Here is a 15,988-nt window from a genome sequence, read left to right as displayed (position 1 = left end):
AACTTCCATTCCTCCACTTTCCCCATCACCACCACCCCACATAACTTCCATTCCTCCTGTTTCTTCATCCCCACCCCACATAACTTCCATTCCTGCTACTTCCCTATCACCATCACTCCACATAACTTCAATTCCTCCTGTTTCCTCATCATCACCGCACATAACATCCATTCCCCCTGTTTCCTCATCAGCACCACAGATAACTTCCATTCCTGTTGTTTCCTCATCACCACCCCACAAATTTCCATTCCTCATTTCCTCATCATCACCCTACCTAACTTCCATTCCTCCTGTTTCCTCATCACCACCCTTCAGAACTTCCATTCCTCCTGTTTCCTCACCACCACCCCACATAACATCCATTCCCCCTGTTTCCTCATCAGCACCACAGATAACTTCCATTCCTGTTGTTTCCTCATCACCACCCCACAAATTTCCATTCCTCATTTCCTCATCATCACCCTACCTAACTTCCATTCCTCCTGTTTCCTCATCACCACCCTTCAGAACTTCCATTCCTCCTGTTTCCTCACCACCACCCCACATAACATCCATTCCCCCTGTTTCCTCATCAGCACCACAGATAACTTCCATTCCTGTTGTTTCCTCATCACCACCCCACAAATTTCCATTCCTCATTTCCTCATCATCACCCTACCTAACTTCCATTCCTCCTGTTTCCTCATCACCACCCTTCAGAACTTCCATTCCTCCTGTTTCCTCACCACCACCCCACATAACATCCATTCCCCCTGTTTCCTCATCAGCACCACAGATAACTTCCATTCCTGTTGTTTCCTCATCACCACCCCACAAATTTCCATTCCTCATTTCCTCATCATCACCCTACCTAACTTCCATTCCTCCTGTTTCCTCATCACCACCCTTCAGAACTTCCATTCCTCCTGTTTCCTCACCACCACCCCACATAACTTCCATTCCTCCTGTTTCCTCATCATCACCACCCCACATAAATTCAATTCCTCCTGTTAACTCATCACCATCACCCCACATAACTTGCATTCCTCCTGTTTCCTCATCATCACCCCACATAACTTACATTCATCCTGTTTCCCCATCATCACCCCACATATCTCCCATTCCTCCTATTTCCCCATCATCACCCAACATAACTTCTATTCCTCCTGTTTTGTTCCTCACCATTACGCCACATAGCTTCCATTCCTCCTGTTTCCCCATCATCTCCCACATAACTTCCATTCCTACTGTTTCCTCATCATCAACCCTCATAACTTCCATTCCTCATATTTCCTCATCATCACCACCCAACATAAGTTTCATAGAAACATAGAAACATAGAAAATAGGTGCAGGAGTAGGCCATTCGGCCCTTCGAGCCTGCACCGCCATTTATTATGATCATGGCTGATCATCCAACTCAGAACCCCGCCCCAGCCTTCCCTCCATACCCCCTGATCCCTTTAGCCACAAGGGCCATATCTAACTCCCTCTTAAATATAGCCAATGAACTGGCCTCAACTGTTTCCTGTGGCAGAGAATTCCACAGATTCACCACTCTCTGTGTGAAGAAGTTTTTCCTAATCTCGGTCCTAAAAGGCTTCCCCTTTATCCTCAATCTGTGACCCCTTGTTCTGGACTTCCCCAACATCGGGAACAATCTTCCTGCATCTAGCCTGTCCAATCCCTTTTGGATTTTATACATTTCAATCAGATCCCCCCTCAATCTTCTAAATTCCAACGAGTACAAGCCCAGTTCATCCAGTCTTTCTTCATATGAAAGTCCTGCCATCCCAGGAATTAATCTGGTGAACCTTCTTTGTACTCCCTCTATGGCAAGGATGTCTTTCCTCAGATTAGGGGACCAAAACTGCACACAATACTCCAGGTGTGGTCTCACCAAGGCCTTGTACAACTGCAGTAGTACCTCTCTGCTCCTGTACTCGAATCCTCTCGCTATAAATGCCAGCATACCATTCACCTTTTTCACCGCCTGCTGTACCTGCATGCCCACTTTCAATGACTGGTGTATAATGACACCCAGGTCTCGTTGCACCTCCCCTTTTCCTAATCGGCCACCATTCATTCCTCCTTTCCCCAGTATCACCCCACATAACATCCATTCCTCCTGTTTCCTCATCAGCACCACCCCACATAACTTCCATTCATCCTGTTTCCCCATCATCACCCCACATATCTTCCATTCCTCCTATTTCCCCATCATCACCCAACATAACTTCTATTCCTCCTGTTTCTTCTACACCATTACGCCACATAACTTCCATTCCTCCTGTTTCCCCATCATCTCCCACATAACTTTGATTCCTCCTGTTTCCCCATCATCTCCCACATAACTTTGATTCCTCCTGTTTCCCCAGTACCACCCCACATAACTTCCATTCCTCCAGTTTCCTCATCACCAACCCATATAACTTCCATTCCTTCTGTTACCCCATCATCACCCCACATAACTTCCATTCATCCTGTTTCCCCGTCATCACCTCACATATCTTCCATTCCTCCTATTTCCTCATCAACACCGCACATAACTTCCATTCCTCCTCTTTCCTCATCATAACCACCCCAAATAACTTCCATTCCTCCTGTTTCCTCATCATCACCACCCCATATAAATTCAATTCCTCCTGTTTCCCCATCACCATCACCCCACATAACTTGCATTCCTCCTGTTTCCCCATCATCACCCCACATAACTTCCATTCATCCTGTTTCCCCATCATCACCCCACATATCTTCCATTCCTCCTATTTCCCCATCATCACCCAACATAACTTCTATTCCTCCTGTTTCTTCCTCACCATTACGCCATATAGCTTCCATTCCTCCTGTTTCCCCATCATCTCCCACATAACGTCCATTCCTACTGTTTCCTCATCATCAACCCACATAACTTCCATTCCTCATATTTCCTCATCATCACCACCCAACATAAGTTTCATTCCTCCTTTCCCCAGTATCACCCCACGTAACTTCCATTGCTCCTGTTTCCTCATCATCTCCCACACAACTTCCATTCCTCCGCTTTCCTCATCATCAACACCACACATAACTTCCATTCCTCCTGTTTCCTGATCAGCACCACCCCATATAAATTCCATTCCTCCTGTTTCCCCATCACCATCACCCCACATAACTTCCATTCCTCCTGTTTCCCCATCATCACCCCACATAACTTCCATTCATCCTGTTTCCCCATCATCTCCCACATAACTTCGATTCCTCCTGTTTCCCCAGTACCACCCCACATAACTTCCATTCCTCCAGTTTCCTCAACATTACCGCACATAAATTCCATTCCTCCTGTTTCCTCATCATCACCCCACATAACATCCATTCCTCCGCTTTCCCCATCACCACCACCCCACATAACTACGTTCCTCCTGTTTCCCCATCACCACCACCTCACATAACTTCCATTCCTCCTGTTTATTCATCACCACCCCACATAACTTCCATTCCTTCTGTTTCTCCATTATCACCAACCCCTATAACTTCTATTCCTCCTGTTTCCTTATCATCACCCCACATAACTTCCATTCCTCCGGATTCCCCATCACCACCCCACATAACTTTCATTCCTTCTGTTTCCTCATCACCACCCGACATAACTTCCTTTCCTCCTGTTTCCTCATCAGCAGCCCTCCGAACTTCCATTCCTCCTCTTTCATCATCAACACCCCACATAACTTCCATTCCTCCTGTTTCCCTATCACGACGGCCCCACATAACATCAATTCCTCCTGTTTCCTCATCAACAACACCTCACATAAATTTGATTCCTCCTATTTCCTCACCTCTACTTGATAACTCCCATTCCTCCTTCTTCCTCAGCACCACCCCATGTAACTTCCATTCGTCCGGTTTCACCATCAAGATCATGCCACATAACTTCCATTCCTCCTCTTTCCTCATCATCACCCCATATAACTTCCATTCCCTCTGTTTCCTCATCATCACCCGACATAACTTCCTTTCCTCCTGTTTCCTCATCATTACCCCACATAACTTCCATTCCTGCTATTTCCTCACCTCCACCTGATAACTTATATTCCTCCTTATTCCTCATCACCACCCCATGTAACTTCCATTCGTCCGGTTTCACCATCATGACCATCCCACATAGCTACATTCCTCCTGTTTTCCCATCACCACCATCCCACATAACTTCCATTCCTCCTCTTTCCTCATCACCACCCCACATAACTTCCATTCCTGCTGATTCCCCATCACTATCACCCCACATAACTTCCATTCCTCCTGTTTCCTCATCATTACCAGACATAAATTCCCTTCCCCCTGTTTCCTCATCACCAGCCCACAAATTTCCATTCCTCTTTTCCTCATCATCACCCCACATAACTTCCATTCCTCCTGTTTCCTCATCATTACCGCCCAACATAACTTCCATTCCCCGTTCCCCCATCACCATCATCCACATAACTTCCATTCCTCCTGTTTCCCCATCAACACCAGCCCACATAACTTCCATTCCTCCTGTGTCCTCATCACAACCACCCTACATAAATTCCATTCCTCCTATTTCCTCACCTCCATCCCACATAACTTCCATTCCTCATACTTCCTCATCACCACCCCACATAACTTCCATTTGTCCGGTTTCCCCATCATCACCACCACCCCACATAACTTCCATACCTCCTGTTTCCTCATCACCTCCCCACATAACTTCCATTCCCTCTGTTTCCTCATCACCACCCCACATAAATTCCATTCCTGCTATTTCCTCACCTCCACCTGATAACTTCCATTCCTCCCAAATCCTCATCACCACCCCATGTAACTTCCATTCATCCGGTTTCACCATCACGACCATCCCACATATCTTCCATTCTTCCTGTTTCCCTATCATCACCAACCTACATAACTTCCATTCCTCCTGTTTCCTCATCACCACCCCACATAACTTCCATTCCTCCTATTTCCTCATCATCACCACACATAACTTCCATTCCTCCTGTTTCCACATCATTACCGCCCAACATAACTTCCATTCCCCGTTCCCCCATCACCATCATCCACATAACTTCCGTTCCTCCTGTTTCTTCATCTTCACCACCCCACATAACTTCCATTCCTCCTGTTTCCCCATCAACACCAGCCCACATAACTTCCATTGCTCCTGTTTCCTCATCATCTCCCACACAACTTCCATTCCTCCGCTTTCCTCATCATCAACACCACACATAACTTCCATTCCTACTGTTTCTTCATCAGCACCACCCAACATAAATTCCATTCCTCCTGTTTCCCCATCACCATCACCCCACATAACTTCCATTCCTCCTGTTTCCCCATCATCACCCCACATAACTTCCATTCATCCTGTTTCCCTATCATCTCCCACATAACTTCAATTCGTCCTGTTTCCCCAGTGCCACCCCACATAACTTCCATTCCTCCAGTTTCCTCAACATTACCGCACATAAATTCCATTCCTCCTGTTTCCTCATTATCACCCTACATAACATCCATTCCCTCGCTTTCCCCATCACCACCACCCCACATAACTTCCATTCCTCCTGTTTATTCATCACCAGCCCACATAACTTCCATTCCTTCTGTTTCTCCATCATCACCAACCCCCATAACTTCCATTCCTCCTGTTTCCTTATCATCACCCCACATAACTTCCATTCCTCCGGATTCCCCATCACCACCCCACATAACTTCCATTCCTGCTTTTTTCCTATCACCATCACCCCACATAACTTCCATTGATCCTGTTTCCTCATCATCACCGCACATAACCTCCATTCCCCATTCCCCCATCACCATCATCCACATAACTTCCGTTCCTCCTGTTTCTTCATCTTCACCACCCCACATAACTTCCATTCCTCCTGTTTCCCCATCAACACCAGCCCACATAAATTCCATTCCTCCTATTTCCTCACCTCCACCCCACATAACTTCCATTCCTCATACTTCCTCATCACCACCCCACGTAACTTCCATTCATCTGGTTTCCCCATCACGACCACCCCACATAACTTCCATTCTTCCTGTTTCCACATCACGACCACCCCACATATCTTCCATTCCTCCTGTTTCCCTATCACCACCACCCCACATAACTTCCATTCCTCCTGTTTCCCCATTGTCACCAACCTACATAACTTCCATTCCTCCTGTTTCCTCATCATCACCCCACATAACATCCATTCCCTCGCTTTCCCCATCACCACCACCCCACATAACTTCCATTCCTCCTGTTTATTCATCACCAGCCCACATTACTTCCATTCCTTCTGTTTCTCCATCATCACCAACCCCCATAACTTCCATTCCTCCTGTTTCCTTATCATCACCCCACATAACTTCTATTCTTCCGGATTCCCCATCACCACCCCACATAACTTCCATTCCTGCTTTTTTCCTATAACCATCACCCCACATAACTTCCATTGCTCCTGTTTCCTCATCATCACCGCACATAACTTCCATTCCCCGTTTCCCCATCACCATTATCCACATAGCTTCCATTCCTCCTGTATCTTCATCATCACCACCCCACATTACTTCCATTCCTCCTGTTTCCTCATCACCACTCTTCATATCTTCCATTTCTCCTGTTTCCTCATCACCCCCCCATATAACTTCCATTCTTATTGTTTCCTCATCACCACCCCACATAACTTCCATTCCTCCAGTTTCCCCATCACCATCACCCCACATAGCTTCCGTTCCTCCTGTTTCCCCATCATGACCCACATAACTTCCATTCCTACTGTTTCCTCATCATCACCCCACATAACTTCCATTCCTCCTGTTTCCCTATCATGACCGCCCCACATAACTTCAGTTCCTCCTGTTTCCTCATCAACACCACCCCACGTAAATTCGATTCCTCCTATTTCCTCACCTCCACTTGATAACTCCCATTCCTACTTCTTCCTCAGCACCACCCCATGTAACTTCCATTCGTCCGGTTTCCCCATCACCATCATCCACATAACTTCCATTCCTCCTGTTTCCCCATCATCACCAACCTACATAACTTCCATTCCTCCTGTTTCCTCATCATCACCCCACATAACTTCCATTCCTCCTCTTTCCTCATCACCACCCCACATAACTTCCATTCCCTCTGTTTCCTCATCACCACCCGACATAACTTCCTTTCCTCCTGTTTCCTCATCACCTCCCCACATAACTTCCATTCCCTCTGTTTCCTCATCATCACCCGACATAACTTCCTTTCCTCCTGTTTCCTCATCACCACCACCCCACATAAATTCCATTCCTGCTATTTCCTCACCTCCACCTAATAACTTCCATTCCTCCTAATTCCTCATCACCATCCCATGTAACTTCCATTCGTCCGGTTTCACCATCACGACCATCCCACATAGCTACATTCCTCCTGTTTCCCCATCACCACCACCCCACATAACTTCCATTCTTCCTGTTTCCCTATCATCACCAACCTACATAACTTCCATTCCTCCTGTTTCCTCATCACCACCCCTCAGAACTTCCATTCCTCTTCTTTCCTCATCATTACCGTACATAACATCCATTCCCCCGTTTCCTCATCACCACCACACATAACTACCATTTCTGCTGTTTCCTCATCACCACCCTGCAAATTTACATTCCTCGTTTCCTCATCTTCAGCTCACATAACCTCCATTCCTCCTGCTTCCTCATCACCACCCCACATAACTTCCATTCCTCCTATTTCCTCATCATCACCACACATAACTGCCATTCCCCGTTTCCCCATCACCATCATCCACATAACTTCCATTCCTCCTGTATCTTCATCATCACCACCCCACATAACTTCCATTCCTCCTGTTTCCCCATCACAACCACCCCACATAACTTCCATTCCTCCAGTTTCCTCATCACCTCCGCCACACATAACTTCCATTCGTCCTGTTTCCCCATCATCACCAACCTACATAACTTCCATTCCTCCTGTTTCCTCATCACCACCCCATATAACTTCCATTCCTCCTCTTTCCTCATCACCACCCCACATAACTTCCATTCCTGCTGATTCCCCATCACTATCACCCCACATACCTTCCATTCCTCCTGTTTCCTCATCAGTACCACCCCACATAAATTCCATTCCTCCTGTTTCCCCGTCATCACCTCACATATCTTCCATTCCTCCTATTTCCCCATCATAACCCAACATAACTTCTATTCCTCCTGTTTCTTCCTCACCACTATGCCACATAGCTTCCATTCCTCCTGTTTCCCCATCATCACCCACATAAGTTCCCTTCCTACTGTTTTCTAATCATCACCCCACATAACTTCAATTCCTCATATTTCCTCATCATCATCACCCGACATAAATTTCATTCCTCCTGTTTCCCCAGTATCACCCCACATAACTTCCATTCCTCCTGTTTCCCCATCACCATCACCCCACATAACTTCCATTCCTCCTGTTACCCCATCATCTCCCCACATAACTTGTATTCCTCCTGTTTCCCCGTCGTCACCTCACATATCTTCCATTCCTCCTATTTCCCCATCATAACCCAACATAACTTCTATTCCTCCTGTTTCTTCCACACCATTACGGCACATAACTTCCATTCTTCCTGTTTCCCCATCATCACCTACATAACTTCCATTCCTACTGTTTCCTCATCATCACCCCACATAACTTCCATTCCTCATATTTCCTCATCATCATCACCCGACATAAATTTCATTCCTCCTGTTTCCCCAGTATCACCCCACATAACTTCCATTCCTGCTGTTTCCCTATCACCTTCACCGCACATAACTTCAATTCCTCCTGTTTCTTCATCATTACCGCACATAACTTCCATTCCTGCTGTTTCCTCACCACCACCTCACAAATTTCCATTCCTCGTTTCTTCATCACCACCCCACATAACTTCCAATCCTCCTGTTTCCTCATCACCACCACACATAACTTCCATTCTTACTGTTTCCTCATCATTACCACCCGACATAACATCCATTCCCCATTTCCCCATCGCTATCATCCACATAACTTCCATTCCTCCTGTACCTTCATCTTCACCACCACACATAACTTACATTCCTCCTGTTTCCTCATCACAACCACCCCACATAAATTCCATTCCTCCTATTACTTCACCTCCACCTCACATAACTTCCATTCCTCCTGTTTCCCCATCACCACCACCCCACATAACTTCCATTCCTCCTGTTTCCCTATCACCACCACCCCACATAACTTCCCTTCCTCCAGTTTCCCCATCACCAACACCCCACATAACTTCCATTCCTCCTGTTTCCCCATCACCACCACCCCACATAACTTCCATTCCTCCTGTTTCCTCATCACCACCACCCCACATAATTTCCATTCCTCCTATTTCCTCACCTCCACCTGATAACTTCCATTCCCCCTTCTTCCTCATCACCACCCCACGTAACTTCCATTCGTCTGGTTTCACCATCACGACCATCCCATATATCTTCCATTCCTCCTGTTTCCCCATCATCACCAACCTACATAACTTCCATTCCTCTTGTTTCCTCATCATCACCCCACATAACTTCCATTCCTCCTCTTTCCTCATCACCACCCCACATAACTTCCATTCCTTCTGTTTCCTCATCACCACCCAACATAACTTCCATTTCTCCTGTTTCCTCATCACCACCCCTCAGAAATTCCATTCCTCCTGTTTCCTCACCACAACCCCACATACCTTCCATTCCTACTGTTTCCCTATCACCATCACCCCACCTAACTTCCATTCCTCCAGTTTCCTCATCATCACCTCACATAACATTCATTCAATCTGTTTCCTCATCACTACTCAATATAACTTCCATTCCTCCTCTTTCCTCATCACCACCCCATATAACTTACATTCCTCCTGTTTCCCCATCACCACCTCTCAGAACTTCCATTCCTCCTGTTTCCTCCCCACCACCCCACATAACTTCCATTCCTCCGCTTTCACAATCACCACCACCCCATGTAACTACATTCCTCCTGTTTCCCCATCATCACCACCCCAGATAACTTCCATTCCTCCTGTTTCTTCATCATCACCGCACATAACTTCCATTCCCCCACTTTCCTCATCACCACCCCGCATAATTTCCATTCCTCGTTTCCTCATAATCACCCCACATAACTTCCATTCTTACTGTTTCCTCATCATTACTACCCGACATAATTCCCATTCCCCGTTTCCTCATCACCACCCCACATAACTTCCATTCCAAGTCAGGTAATAGGGAGTACCCCGGTGGCTGTGCCCCTTAACAACAGGTACTCCTGTTTGAGTACTGTTGGGGGGGACAGCTTACCCGGGGGAAGCGACAGTGGCCGTGCCTCCGGCACAGAGTCCGGCCCTGTAGCTCAGAAGGGTAGTTCAAGGAAGAGGAGGGCAGTTGTGATAGGGGATTCAATAGTAAGGGGGTCAGATAGGCGATTCTGTGGATGCAGTCCAGAGACCCGGATGGTAGTTTGCCTCCCTGGTGCCAGGGTCCGGGATATTTCTGATCGTGTCCAAGATATCCTGAAATGGGAGGGTGAGGAGCCAGAGGTCGTGGTACATATAGGTACCAATGACATAGGTAGGAAAAGGGATGAGGTCCTGAAAGGAGAATATAGGGAGCTAGGAAGGGAGTTGAGAAAGAGGACCGCAAAGGTAGTAATCTCGGGATTACTGCCTGTGCCACGCGACAGTGAGAGTAGGAATGCGATGAGGTGGAGGATAAATGCGTGGCTGAGGGATTGGAGCAGGGGGCAGGGATTCAAGTTTTTGGATCATTGGGACCTCTTTTGGCGCAGGCGTGACCTGTACAAAAAGGACGGGTTACACTTGAATCCGAGGGGGACCAATATCCTGGCAGGGAGATTAGCGGGAGCTACTGAGGTGACTTTAAACTAGAATGGTTGGGGGGTGGGAATCAAATTAAAGAGGCTAGGCGTGAGGAGGTTAGTTCACAACAGGGGGATGGGAACCAGTGCAGAGAGACAGAGAGGTGTAAAGTGAGGGTAGAAGCAAAAAATACTAAGGAGAAAAGTAAAAGTGGCAGGCCGACAAATCCAGGGCAAGCATTAAAAAGGGCCACTTTTCAACATAATTGTATAAGGGCTAAGAGAGTTGTAAAAGAGCGCCTGAAGGCTTTATGTGTCAATGCAAGGAGCATTCGTAATAAGGTGGATGAATTGAAAGTGCAGATTGTTATTAATGATTATGATATAGTTGGGATCACAGAGACATGGCTCCAGGGTGACCAAGGATGGGAACTCAACGTTCAGGGATATTCAATATTCAGGAGGGATAGACATGAAGGAAGGGGAGGTGGGGTGGGTTTGCTGGTTAAAGAAGAGATTAACGCAATAGAAAGGAAGGACATAAGCCAGGAAGATGTGGAATCGATATGGGTAGAGCTGCGTAACACTAAGGGGCAGAAGACGCTGGTGGGAGTTGTGTACAGGCCACCTAACAGTAGTAGTGAGGTCGGAGATGGTATTAAACAGGAAATTAGAAATGTGTGCAATAAAGGAACAGCAGTTATAATGGGTGACTTCAATCTACATGTAGATTGGGTGAACTAAATTGGTAAAGGTGCTGAGGAAGAGGATTTCTTGGAATGTATGCGGGATGGTTTTTTGAACCAACGTGTCGAGGAACCAACTAGAGAGCAGGCTATTCTGGACTGGGTTTTGAGCAATGAGGAAGGGTTAATTAGCAATCTTGTCGTGAGAGGCCCCTTGGGTAAGAGTGACCATAATATGGTGGAATTCTTCATTAAGATGGAGAGTGACATAGTTAATTCAGAAACAAAGGTTCTGAACTTAAAGAGGGGTAACTTTGAAGGTATGAGACGTGAATTAGCTAAGATAGACTGGCAAATGACACTTAAAGGATTGACGGTGGATATGCAATGGCAAGCATTTAAAGGTTGCATGGATGAACTACAACAATTGTTCATCCCAGTTTGGCAAAAGAATAAATCAAGGAAGGTAGTGCACCCGTGGCTGACAAGAGAAATTAGGGATAGTATCAATTCCAAAGAAGAAGCATACAAATTAGCCAGAGAAAGTGGCTCACCTGAGGACTGGGAGAAATTCAGAGTTCAGCAGAGGAGGACAAAGGGCTTAATTAGGAAGGGGAAAAAAGATTATGAAAGAAAACTGGCAGGGAACATAAAAACGGACTGTAAAAGCTTTTATAGATATGTAAAAAGGAAAAGACTGGTAAAGACAAACGTAGGTCCCCTGCAGACAGAAACAGGTGAATTGATTATGGGGAGCAAGGACATGGCAGACCAATTGAATAATTACTTTGGTTCTGTCTTCACTAAGGAGGACATAAATAATCTTCCAGAAATAGTAGGGGACAGAGGGTCCAGTGAGATGGAGGAACTGAGCGAAATACATGTTAGTAGGGAAGTGGTGTTAGGTAAATTGAAGGGATTGAAGGCAGATAAATCCCCAGGGCCAGATGGTCTGCATCCTAGAGTGCTTAAGGAAGTAGCCCAAGAAATAGTGGATGCATTAGTGATAATTTTTCAAAACTCATTAGATTCTGGACTAGTTCCTGAGGATTGGAGGGTGGCTAATGCACTTTTTAAAAAAGGAGGGAGAGAGAAACCAGGGAATTATAGACCGGTTAGCCTAACGTCGGTGGTGGGGAAACTGCTGGAGTCAGTTATCAAGGATGTGATAACAGCACATTTGGAAAGCGGTGAAATGATCGGACAAAGTCAGCATGGATTTGTGAAAGGAAAATCATGTCTGACGAATCTCATACAATTTTTTGAGGATGTAACTAGTAGAGTGGATAGGGGAGAACCAGTGGATGTGGTATATTTGGATTTTCAAAAGGCTTTTAACAAGGTCCCACACAGGAGATTAGTGTGCAAACTTAAAGCACACGGTATTGGGGGTAAGGTATTGGTGTGGGTGGAGAATTGGTTAGCAGACAGGAAGCAAAGAGTGGGAATAAACGGGACCTTTTCAGAATGGCAGGCGGTGACTAGTGGGGTACCGCAAGGCTCAGTGCTGGGACCCCAGTTGTTTACAATATATATTAATGACTTGGATGAGGGAATTAAATGCAGCATCTCCAAGTTTGAGGATGACACGAAGCTGGGTGGCAGTGTCAGCTGTGAGGAGGATGCTAAGAGGATGCAGGGTGACTTGGATAGGTTGGGTGAGTGGGCAAATTCATGGCAGATGCAATTTAATGTGGATAAATGTGAAGTTATCCACTTTGGTGGCAAAAATAGGAAAACAGATTATTATCTGAATGGTGGCCGATTAGGAAAAGGGGAGGTGCAACGAGACCTGGGTGTCATTATACACCAGTCATGCAGGTACAGCAGGCGGTGAAAAAGGCGAATGGTATGCTGGCATTTATAGCGAGAGGATTCGAGTACAGGAGCAGGGAGGAACTACTGCAGTTGTACAAGGCCTTGGTGAGACCACACCTGGAGTATTGTGTGCAGTTTTGGTCCCCTAATCTGAGGAAAGACATCCTTGCCTTAGACGGAGTACAAAGAAGGTTCACCAGATTGATTCCTGGGATGGCAGGACTTTCATATGAAGAAAGACTGGATGAACTGGGCTTGTACTCGTTGGAATTTAGAAGATTGAGGGGGGATCGGATTGAAACGTATAAGATCCTAAAGGGATTGGACAGGCTAGATGCAGGAAGATTGTTCCTGATGAGTCCAGAACGAGGGGCCACAGTTTGAGGATAGAGGGGAAACCTTTTAGGACCGAGATTAGGAAAAACTTCTTCACACAGAGAGTGGTGAATCTGTGGAATTCTCTGCCACAGGAAACAGTTGAGGCCAGTTCATTGGCTATATTTAAGAGGGAGTTAGATATGGCCCTTGTGGCTACAGGGGTCAGGGGGTATGGAGGGAAGGCTGGGGCGGGGTTCTGAGTTGGATGATCAGCCATGATCATAATAAATGGCGGTGCAGGCACGAAGGGCCGAATGGCCTACTCCTGCACCTATTTTCTATGTTTCTATGTTTCTATGTTTCCCCATCACCATCATCCACATAACTTCCATTCCCCCTTTTTCCTCATCACCACCCCACATAACTTCTATTCCTCCTGTTTCCCCATCACCACCACCCCGTATAACTTCCATTCCTCCTGTTTCCCCATCATCACCAACCTATATAATTTCCATTCCTCCTGTTTCTCCATCATTACCACCCCATATAAATTCCATTCCTCCTATTTCCTCACCGCCACCCCACATAACTTCCATTCCTCCAGTTTCCCCATCACCACCACCCCACATAAATTCCATTCCTCTTATTTCCTCACCTCCACCCCACATAATTTCCATTCATCCTGTTTCCTCATCACCCCCCACATAACTTCCATTCCTCCTGTTTCCCCATCATCATCCACATAACTTCCATTCCTCCTGTTTCCCCATCAACACCAGCCCACATAACTTCCATTCCTCCGGTTTCCCCATCACCACCACCCCACATAAATTCCATTCCTCTTATTTCCTCACCTCCACCCCACATAATTTCCATTCCTCCTGTTTCCTCATCACCATCACCCGACATAACTTCCATTCATCCTGTTTCCTCATCACCCCCCACATAACTTCCATTCCTCCTGTTCCTTCCTCACCATCACGCCACATAACTTCCATTCATCCTGTTTCCCGATCATCACCGCACATAACTTCCATTCCTTCTGTTACCCAATCATCACCCACATAACTTCCATTCCTCCTGTTTATTCATCATCACCCCACATAACTTCTATTCCTCCTGTTTCCTCATCACCACCCCACATATTTTCCATTCCTCGTTTCCTCATCATCACCCCACATAACATGCGTTCCTCCTATTTGCCCATCATCTTCCCACATAACTTCTATTCCTCCTGTTTCTTCCTCATCATCACCCCACATAACTTCCGTTCCTGCTGTTTCCTCATCACCACCCCACATAATTTCTATTCTTCGTTTCCTCATCATCACCCCACATAACTTCCATTCCTCCTGTTTCCTTATCATCACCACCCCACATAACTTCCATTCATCCTGTTTCCCCATCATCACCCAGATAACTTCCATTCCTCCTGTTTCCTCAACATCACTGCCCCACATAACTTCCATTCCTCCTGTTTCGCCATCACCACCACCCCACATAACTTCCGTTCCTCCTGTTTCCCCATCACCACCACCCCACATAACTTCCATTCCTCCTGTTTCCTCATCACCACCACCCCACATAATTTCCATTCCTCCTATTTCCTCACCTCCACCTGATAACTTCCATTCTCCCTTCTTCCTCATCACCACCCCACGTAACTTCCATTCGTCTGGTTTCACCATCACGACCATCCCATATATCTTCCATTCCTCCTGTTTCCCCATCATCACCAACCTACATAACTTCCATTCCTGCTGTTTTCTCATCACCACCACCCGACATAACTTCCATTCCTCTGGTTTCCTCTTCACCACCACCCGACATAACTTCCATTCCCTGTTTCCCCATCACCACTCCACATAACTTCCATTCCTCCTGTTTTCCCATCATCACCCCACATAATTTCCATTCCTCCTGTTTTCCCATCATCAGCAGCCCTCATAACTTGCATAGGTTCTCCATAAAATAATGACAGTAACTTTAAAGCCCCAGAATCTGAAGGATTCACTTTACTATGTATGGGCATGGCTGGTTGTTTCTTTATGTATTTTTTTCTTATCCTATCTATTCTGGTTTCCCAAATACACTACTTTTTTACAGTCCAAATTGTACCTTAAATTTTCTCCTGCATTTTGTAAAAATGTGCAGTGGTACTCGTGTCCTCAATTTGTGTTGGGACAATTTCACTTAATTGAGCAAACATAGATAGTCACCCTACCAAACCCGCACCTCCACCCTCCCACGACTGTCGTATCATCATGAGGCGCTGCCGTGGGATCTGAAAGACAGCTACAGGGTGGTGACCCTCTGCTTGCTGAGTCCACGGTCCATGTCCTGCT

The sequence above is a fragment of the Mobula hypostoma genome, chromosome 3 (assembly GCF_963921235.1).
Source record: "Mobula hypostoma chromosome 3, sMobHyp1.1, whole genome shotgun sequence".
NCBI lineage: Eukaryota > Metazoa > Chordata > Chondrichthyes > Myliobatiformes > Myliobatidae > Mobula > Mobula hypostoma.
The sequence above is the reverse complement of the archived record's forward strand: the minus strand, read 5'-3'. Positions refer to the sequence as shown.